Consider the following 7,179-nt stretch of genomic DNA (forward strand, 5'->3'; position numbering starts at 1 on the left):
CATCGATGCCTTTTCTCTACCGTCATCACCATCGTCGTCTTAGAACTTCACGTCGTCATCTTCGTCGCCATCACCACTAAGAACAATGTTGTCTCAAGTCCACTACAGTCGCCTTTCCACCGCCACCGTCGACCAAGATGTACATAGCAACTCGCGGAACTTTAGCTTTCACGCTGTTCGTGCATAGCGCGCCAAGGATTAACAGCCCAGTCTATCTGCGAGATTCTTCTGTAACGATTTAACCTGTCACAGCATCGAAGCTACAACTGCTACACATTGTGTTCAACCGGCATCTGCATTTGTGATTTCAACATTCTGTTACAGAACGAACTGCTATTGTGCATCAGGCTATTAGAGACTGGTAAATTAACTCCATATTCCCAGCAGCATATTCCCTAATGAACAGAAAGGATGTAAACGTGGATCCTACGGCTGTAAAGACCAACTACTCATCAATAAGATGATCTTAGAAGATTATCACAAACGACACAAAAACTTATCAATAGCCTGGATAGACTATAAAAAGGCTTTTGATAGCCTACCACATAGCTGGATTAGGAAATGCCTGGAAATGTATAAGATAGCACCTACTCTGCGAAACTTCTTGACTGTAAGTATGAGATCATGGAGAACCACACTGACTTTGAACAGTGACAATGAATCTCTAAATGCTAGAGATGTAAAAATTTCATGTGGCATTTTCCAGAGTGACTCACTATCACCACTCCTCTTTTGTCTAGCCTTAATACCTCTCTCAAAATTGCTCAATGATGCACAGTACGGATATAAAATGTTTGATAAAAATATAAATCATCTCATTTACATGGATGATTTAAAGCTCTTTGCAAAAAATGACCAACAACTCAAGGGCTTACTAACGATTGTTAAATAATTCAGTGATGACATCAAGATGCAATTTGGCCTTGATAAATGTGCAAAAGCTACCTTTGTCAAAGGAAAAATGACGGAAACCTTGACCAGCAGAGCGTCATAAAAGAGTTAGGCAGAGAGCTACAAATACCTATGGGTACTTGAAGGGGACAGAATCGGGTATTCAGTGATGAGGGAAAGGATCAGAAGAGAATGTTATCGCAGGGTGAGAGCAATACTCAAGACAGAGCTGAATGCGAGAAACAGGATCGAAGCGATCATGACTTACAGTTTCAATATCGTTAACTGGTCAAAATATTGAAATATGTAATCTTGACAGAAAAATACAAAAATGGTTAACAATGCATAGAATGCACCACCCTAAGGCAGATATAGAACGACTTTATCTGCCAAGAAAAGAGGGAGGCCGTGGACTTTTGCAACTGGCAATAACAATGAAGATTGCTACAATTGGCCTAGACACCTACCTGAAAAACTCTGAGGACTGGATGTTAAAACTTGTCTCAAAACATGAAAACAAGAAAGCATCATACTCAGTAACAAAACAGGCAAAGGAATATCTAAGTGAATTCCGAATACAACAAATTTCGGAATTAGAGATAGACATACAAGAAACAAGCACAGAAAAAGCTAGGCGCATGAAAACTCGTGCCAAAACTGCGGCCTTAGATATTCTGACTGATAAATGGCAAGAAAAACCTCTCAATGGCAAATACCCAAAGAGAGTGAATAATGCTGATGTTGAGGAAGCCCTGACCCATCAATGGCTAATGGCTTCTGGCTTAACATCTGAAACAGAAGGGTTTATCATAGCAGCCCAAGATCAATGCCTTCCTACAAGGAACTACCAGGCCGACATATTAAAGAACGGCAGTAGCCCAACATGTCGTGTATGTCAACAACAAAATGAAACCATTGATCATGTTGTCTCCAAGTGCAGTCTTCTTGCGCCTACAGAGTATCTCAACAGGCATGAAAGAGCTGCACAATATACTCGCTGGATAATTTGCAAAAGCTTGGACTTGCCCCATGATAAAAACTGGTGGGAACACAAACCACCTCCAGCACTTGAAAATGATCACCAAATTCGAAAAGAAAATCAAACTGGAGGAGTAGAATTGAAACTGAGATTGAATCATTGCGAAGGGAGGTATCAATATTAACTGAGCTGTTTGCTGGAAATGGTGTAAGATCAAGAAAAGGTAGGAAGATTGTGAGAAAATATGGATTCTCAACAAGAGAAGAACTAATGTCAGCGAAAGAAACACTTAAACAAAATGTTCAAGCAAAAGCTCAGAAAATACGCAGATTTGAGAAAAGAATCAAATGCTACAAGCAAAATAAGATGTTCAAATCCGACGCCAAATCATTTTACAGGGAAATAGGGAAGGAAAAAAATAACCATTGAAAATCCACCCCTAATGGAAGAAGTTGAAGACTTTTGGAAGGGGATCTGGAGTGATCAGAAACCATACAATGAAAATGCAGACTGGATCAAACGCACCCAAGATGCCTACAAAAATCTACAAGAACAGGTATGGGAAGACATCTCAATCGCCGACCTAAGGAGGGCACTAACGAAGGCTCATAAGTGGAAATCCCCTGGTATTGATAGAGAACCAAATTTCTGGCTCTCATCCCTCTTGTCCGCACACAAAATCTTAGTAACACTATTTAATAGTATTATGAAAGACCCGGAAAAAACTCCCCATTGGATGGCAAATGGTATGTATTACTTACCTCCTCCCCAAAAATAACAAAACGAAAGACCCCAAAAACTACCGGCCTATAACATGTTTGTCTACTACCTATAAGATTTTGACATCTATTCTAGTAGAGAAAACATATACGCTTATGGAAGAGAATAACCTCTTTCCCACTGAACAAAAAGGATGCAGACGAGGCTCATACGGATGCAAAGATCAGCTCCTAATTAATCGCATGATCCTTGAGAACTGCCATAACAAGCGCAGAAATCTCAGGTCTTCATGGATTGATTATAAAAAAGCCTTTGACAGCATACCACATTCGTGGATTCTGAAATCGCTGGACATTTTCAAAATTTCCCCTGTGATTTCAGATTTTTTAAAGTATAATATGTCACTATGGAACACGAAGCTCCAATTATGCCATTCTAATGGAGTATTGTGCTCAAACAATATTAGTATAAACTGTGGCATTTTCCAAGGTGACTCACTTTCACCACTAATTTTCTGCATAGCACTAATACCACTCTCAAGTGAACTGAATAGAACAGGGTATGGCTACAAAATTGACAACAGGAAAATAAGCCATCTATTTTATATGGATGATTTAAAACTATATGGCAAAGATGATGAAGAGCTTCAAGGACAACTACATACTGTGAAAGGATTTAGTGATGATATCGGGATGGAGTTTGGCCTTGAAAAGTGTGCCAAAGCCACTTTTAAGAAAGGGAAATTGGTAAAGTCAAGTTCAATCGAATTAGATGTGGAAACAGTAATAAAGGAACTTGAGCAAGAACAAACCTATAAATACCTAGGAATAAATGAAGGCTCTGGTATCCAGCATGCAAGCATGAAAGAGAAGTTTAGGAAGGAATGTTATAGAAGAGTTCGAGCAGTCCTGAAATCTGAGATGAATGCATATAATAAGGTGTTAGCCATAAATTCCTTAGCAGTACCAGTTGTTCTATATAGCTTCAATAAGTTTAACTGGAATACCAGTGAAATAATGAAAATTGACAGAAAAATCCGCGAGCTACTGACTTGTAATAAGATGCACCTTCCAAAGGCAGACGGGGATCATTTTTACCTTCCCAGAGCTCAGGGAGGTCGAGGCTTGATCCAGCTTGAACTTAAGTACAAAACCACCACAATCAGACTGGCCAAATACCTTGAAACAACCAACGATTGGATGCTAAAACTTGTTGAAAAACATGAAAGACCGAAAAAACTTCACTCTATTCTGAAAGAGAGCAAAAAATTTGCTACTGATCTCTTAGATACCCAACAGATTGATCAGGTTGAAGGAAATGTGCCAACTGCTGCTGCAAAGAAAATAAAATTAATTGCAAAGATAAAAGCACATGAAAAATTAGCTAGCAGATGGGAACAGAAACCTCTCCATGACAAGTATGTGGCCCGTAGCAAAAAAGCTGATGTCAACCAGAAACACACACACCAACGGTTACGAAGCAAAAGGCTAAAAGCAGAGAGTGAAAGTTTCATATTAGCTGCTCAAGACCAAAGCTTATTAACCCGGAACTATCAAGCCAATGTGATAAAAAAATGGAGCTGACCCAAAATGCCGATTCTGTAACGATGAGATTGAAACAATAGACCACCTAATCTCAGGGCGTAGAGTCTTAACACCTGTAGAATATAAAGCAAGACATGACAGAGTTGGCCAGTATTTACACTGGACAATATGTCGGCATTATAAAATCAAAACCACTGACAAATGGTATAAACACCATCCTGAAGCTGTGACTGAGGGAGAAAATGTGTCGATTCTATGGGACTTCCCCGTACAGGCCGACAAGACTATAAAAGCTAATAAACCGGATATTATTATAAAAGATCATACAAAAAAGATGTGTTTATTAATTGATATAAGTATTCCTTGCGATCACAATATAGCGGAGAAAGAATTTGACAAGATTAGTAAATATAAAGACCTGCTAATAGAATTTGAAAAAATGTGGCATCTCAAGGCAACTACAGTACCAGTGATTGTGGGATCTCTGGGAATGATAAAAAAAGGTACTGAAACCTATTTGAAAATGATACCAGGCTTGCCATCCCTACAGGAAGTACAAAAAATCGTGTTAACTGGAACGGCTCATGTACTGAGAAGAGCATTATCGCTGTGAAAACAACATCCATTCATGAATTTATTTGTTTATTAATTTTTTAAAATCCATATTTTACCTGTGAATTTGCGTGTGTAATCTGGGAATGCATGCAATGAGCTTCTATGCCCTAGGTGTTCGGAAAACATTCGGCGAGAAATGGAAGAAAATTTGAAGAAAGAAGGAAAAAATAAAATTAATAATGATTCTTTCTACTAAAGGAAGAAGACCTGAAATTTTGAGGGGACGGAGTGCTCAATCGTTACTTATTTTATTGTCTCTGAAAGGCAAAGTTGAGTTTGGCAGAATTGATGCAGAACGTAAAGCCAGAAGAAATTCCACCAAACATTTTGTCTGGTGTACTAATGAGCTTACTAGTGAGCTTACCATGGCTGATTGCACTACCAGTGCCTGTTCTGGTACTGTTATTCTATATATTTTTGGCAGGGAGATGAATCGCTGCTATCTCTAGCGGGCGAGTGTCCATCACTGATGAGATCAAGGAAGGTAAAAATCATGTGATTTGGTGGTCTTGGCATTGGACGTGGTGGGGATTTATCTCCCCTACTTGCACCAAAAAAGCCAATATCAGAGTTTCTCTCATGGCATCTGCTGCAGTATAGTTTGTTCTAACACAACATTCACGATTGAGGCAGGACAAAACTTTACAATGATGTTTTGCAACATCCTAGTATGATGCATCCTTGGCCAGTTAATGGTTTAACATTCCTGCTTCCAAAAAATTATAGACCCATTACCTGCTTAACAACAATGTATAAAACACTAACATCTGTCCTGACGGAATATGCCTATAGTTTTTTAATAGACAGCAGCATTTTCCCTAATGAACAGAAAGGATGTAAACGTGGATCCTATGGTTGTAAAGATCAGCTACTCATCAATAAGATGATCCTAGAAGATTGTCACAAATGACACAAAAACTTGTCAATAGCCTGAATAGACTATAAAAAGGCTTTTGATAGTCTACCACATAGCTGGATTAAGAAACGTCTGGAAATGTATAAAATAGCACCTACTCTGTGAAACTTTTTGTCTGTAAGTATGAGATCATGGAGAACCACAGTGACAATGAATCTCTAAATGGTAGAGATGTAAAAATTTCATGTGGCATTTTCCAGGGTGACTCACTATCACCACTCCTCTTTTGTCTAGCCTTAATACCTCTCTCAAAATTGCTCAATGATGCACAGTACGGATATAAAATGTTTGATAAAAATATAAATCATCTCATTTACATGGATGATTTAAAGCTCTTTGCAAAAAATGACCAACAACTCAAGGGCTTACTAACGATTGTTAAATAATTCAGTGATGACATCAAGATGCAATTTGGCCTTGATAAATGTGCAAAAGCTACCTTTGTCAAAGGAAAAATTCAATAAACATTCAATTTCTTTCAGAAGCTATGGAGAAGAACAGTTCACCTGGCTGCAAATTGGTAAACCATTCTATTTACAGATGGCAGCATATCACCAGTCATTATGTACTGAATTCAAATCCCACCAAGGTAGACTTTGCCTTTCATTGTTTCGGAGTTGATAAAATAAGTACCAGTTGCATACTGGGGTTGTAGAAAGGATTATTATTACTGTTATGACTAAGGTAATAAGCTGGCAGAATCATTAGTGCATTGGACAAAATGCTTAGCAGCATATTTCTGGGTCTTTACGCTCTGAGTTCAAATACTACCAAGGTCATCTTTAACTTTCATCCTCCTGGGGTCAATGTAATCAACTTGACCCCCTCCCAATTGCTAGCATTGTGCCATTAATTTTAAATAATTGTTATTTAGTGAAGGTGCGTGGTCTAGTGCTTCAGGTGGTGAACTCACAATCTAGTGATTGCAGGTTCAATTCTTTGGATGAGTGGTGTGCTGTGTTCTTGAGCAAAACACTTTGTCTCACGTCGTTCCAGTCTACTTGGCTGTAAAAGGGTGAAACCTGTGATGGACTAGTCTTCCGATCGGGGGAAGTTAGTCTGGTCACCTAACCCAGCGGGGTGGCACCACCCAAAAGCTAAAACAATGCAAAGTGTATTGTGACCAGCGATATATAACAACATCTGATAGCCTGGTTGATCACGTGATCAACCATTATTTAAATTGAAATTCCCAAACATTCTTGAAGAGACAATGCTAACCTTTTTGTCGTGCACATCATTTCAGCTTGTGTACCAAAAAAAAAAAAAAAAAAAAAAAAAGCGCAAGAGTGGCTGTGTGGTAAGTAGCTTGCTTACCAACCACAGTGCCACTGCGTGGCACCTTGGGCAAGTGTCTTCTACTATAGCCTCGGGCCGACCAAAGCCTTGTGAGTGGATTTGGTAGACGGAAACTGAAAGAAGCCCGTCGTATATATGTATATATATATGCGTGTGCGTGTTTGTGTGTCCGTGTTTGTCCCCCCTAGCATTGCTTGACAACCGATGCTGGTGTG

This window comes from Octopus sinensis, linkage group LG25 (assembly GCF_006345805.1).
Source record: "Octopus sinensis linkage group LG25, ASM634580v1, whole genome shotgun sequence".
Taxonomy (NCBI): domain Eukaryota; kingdom Metazoa; phylum Mollusca; class Cephalopoda; order Octopoda; family Octopodidae; genus Octopus; species Octopus sinensis.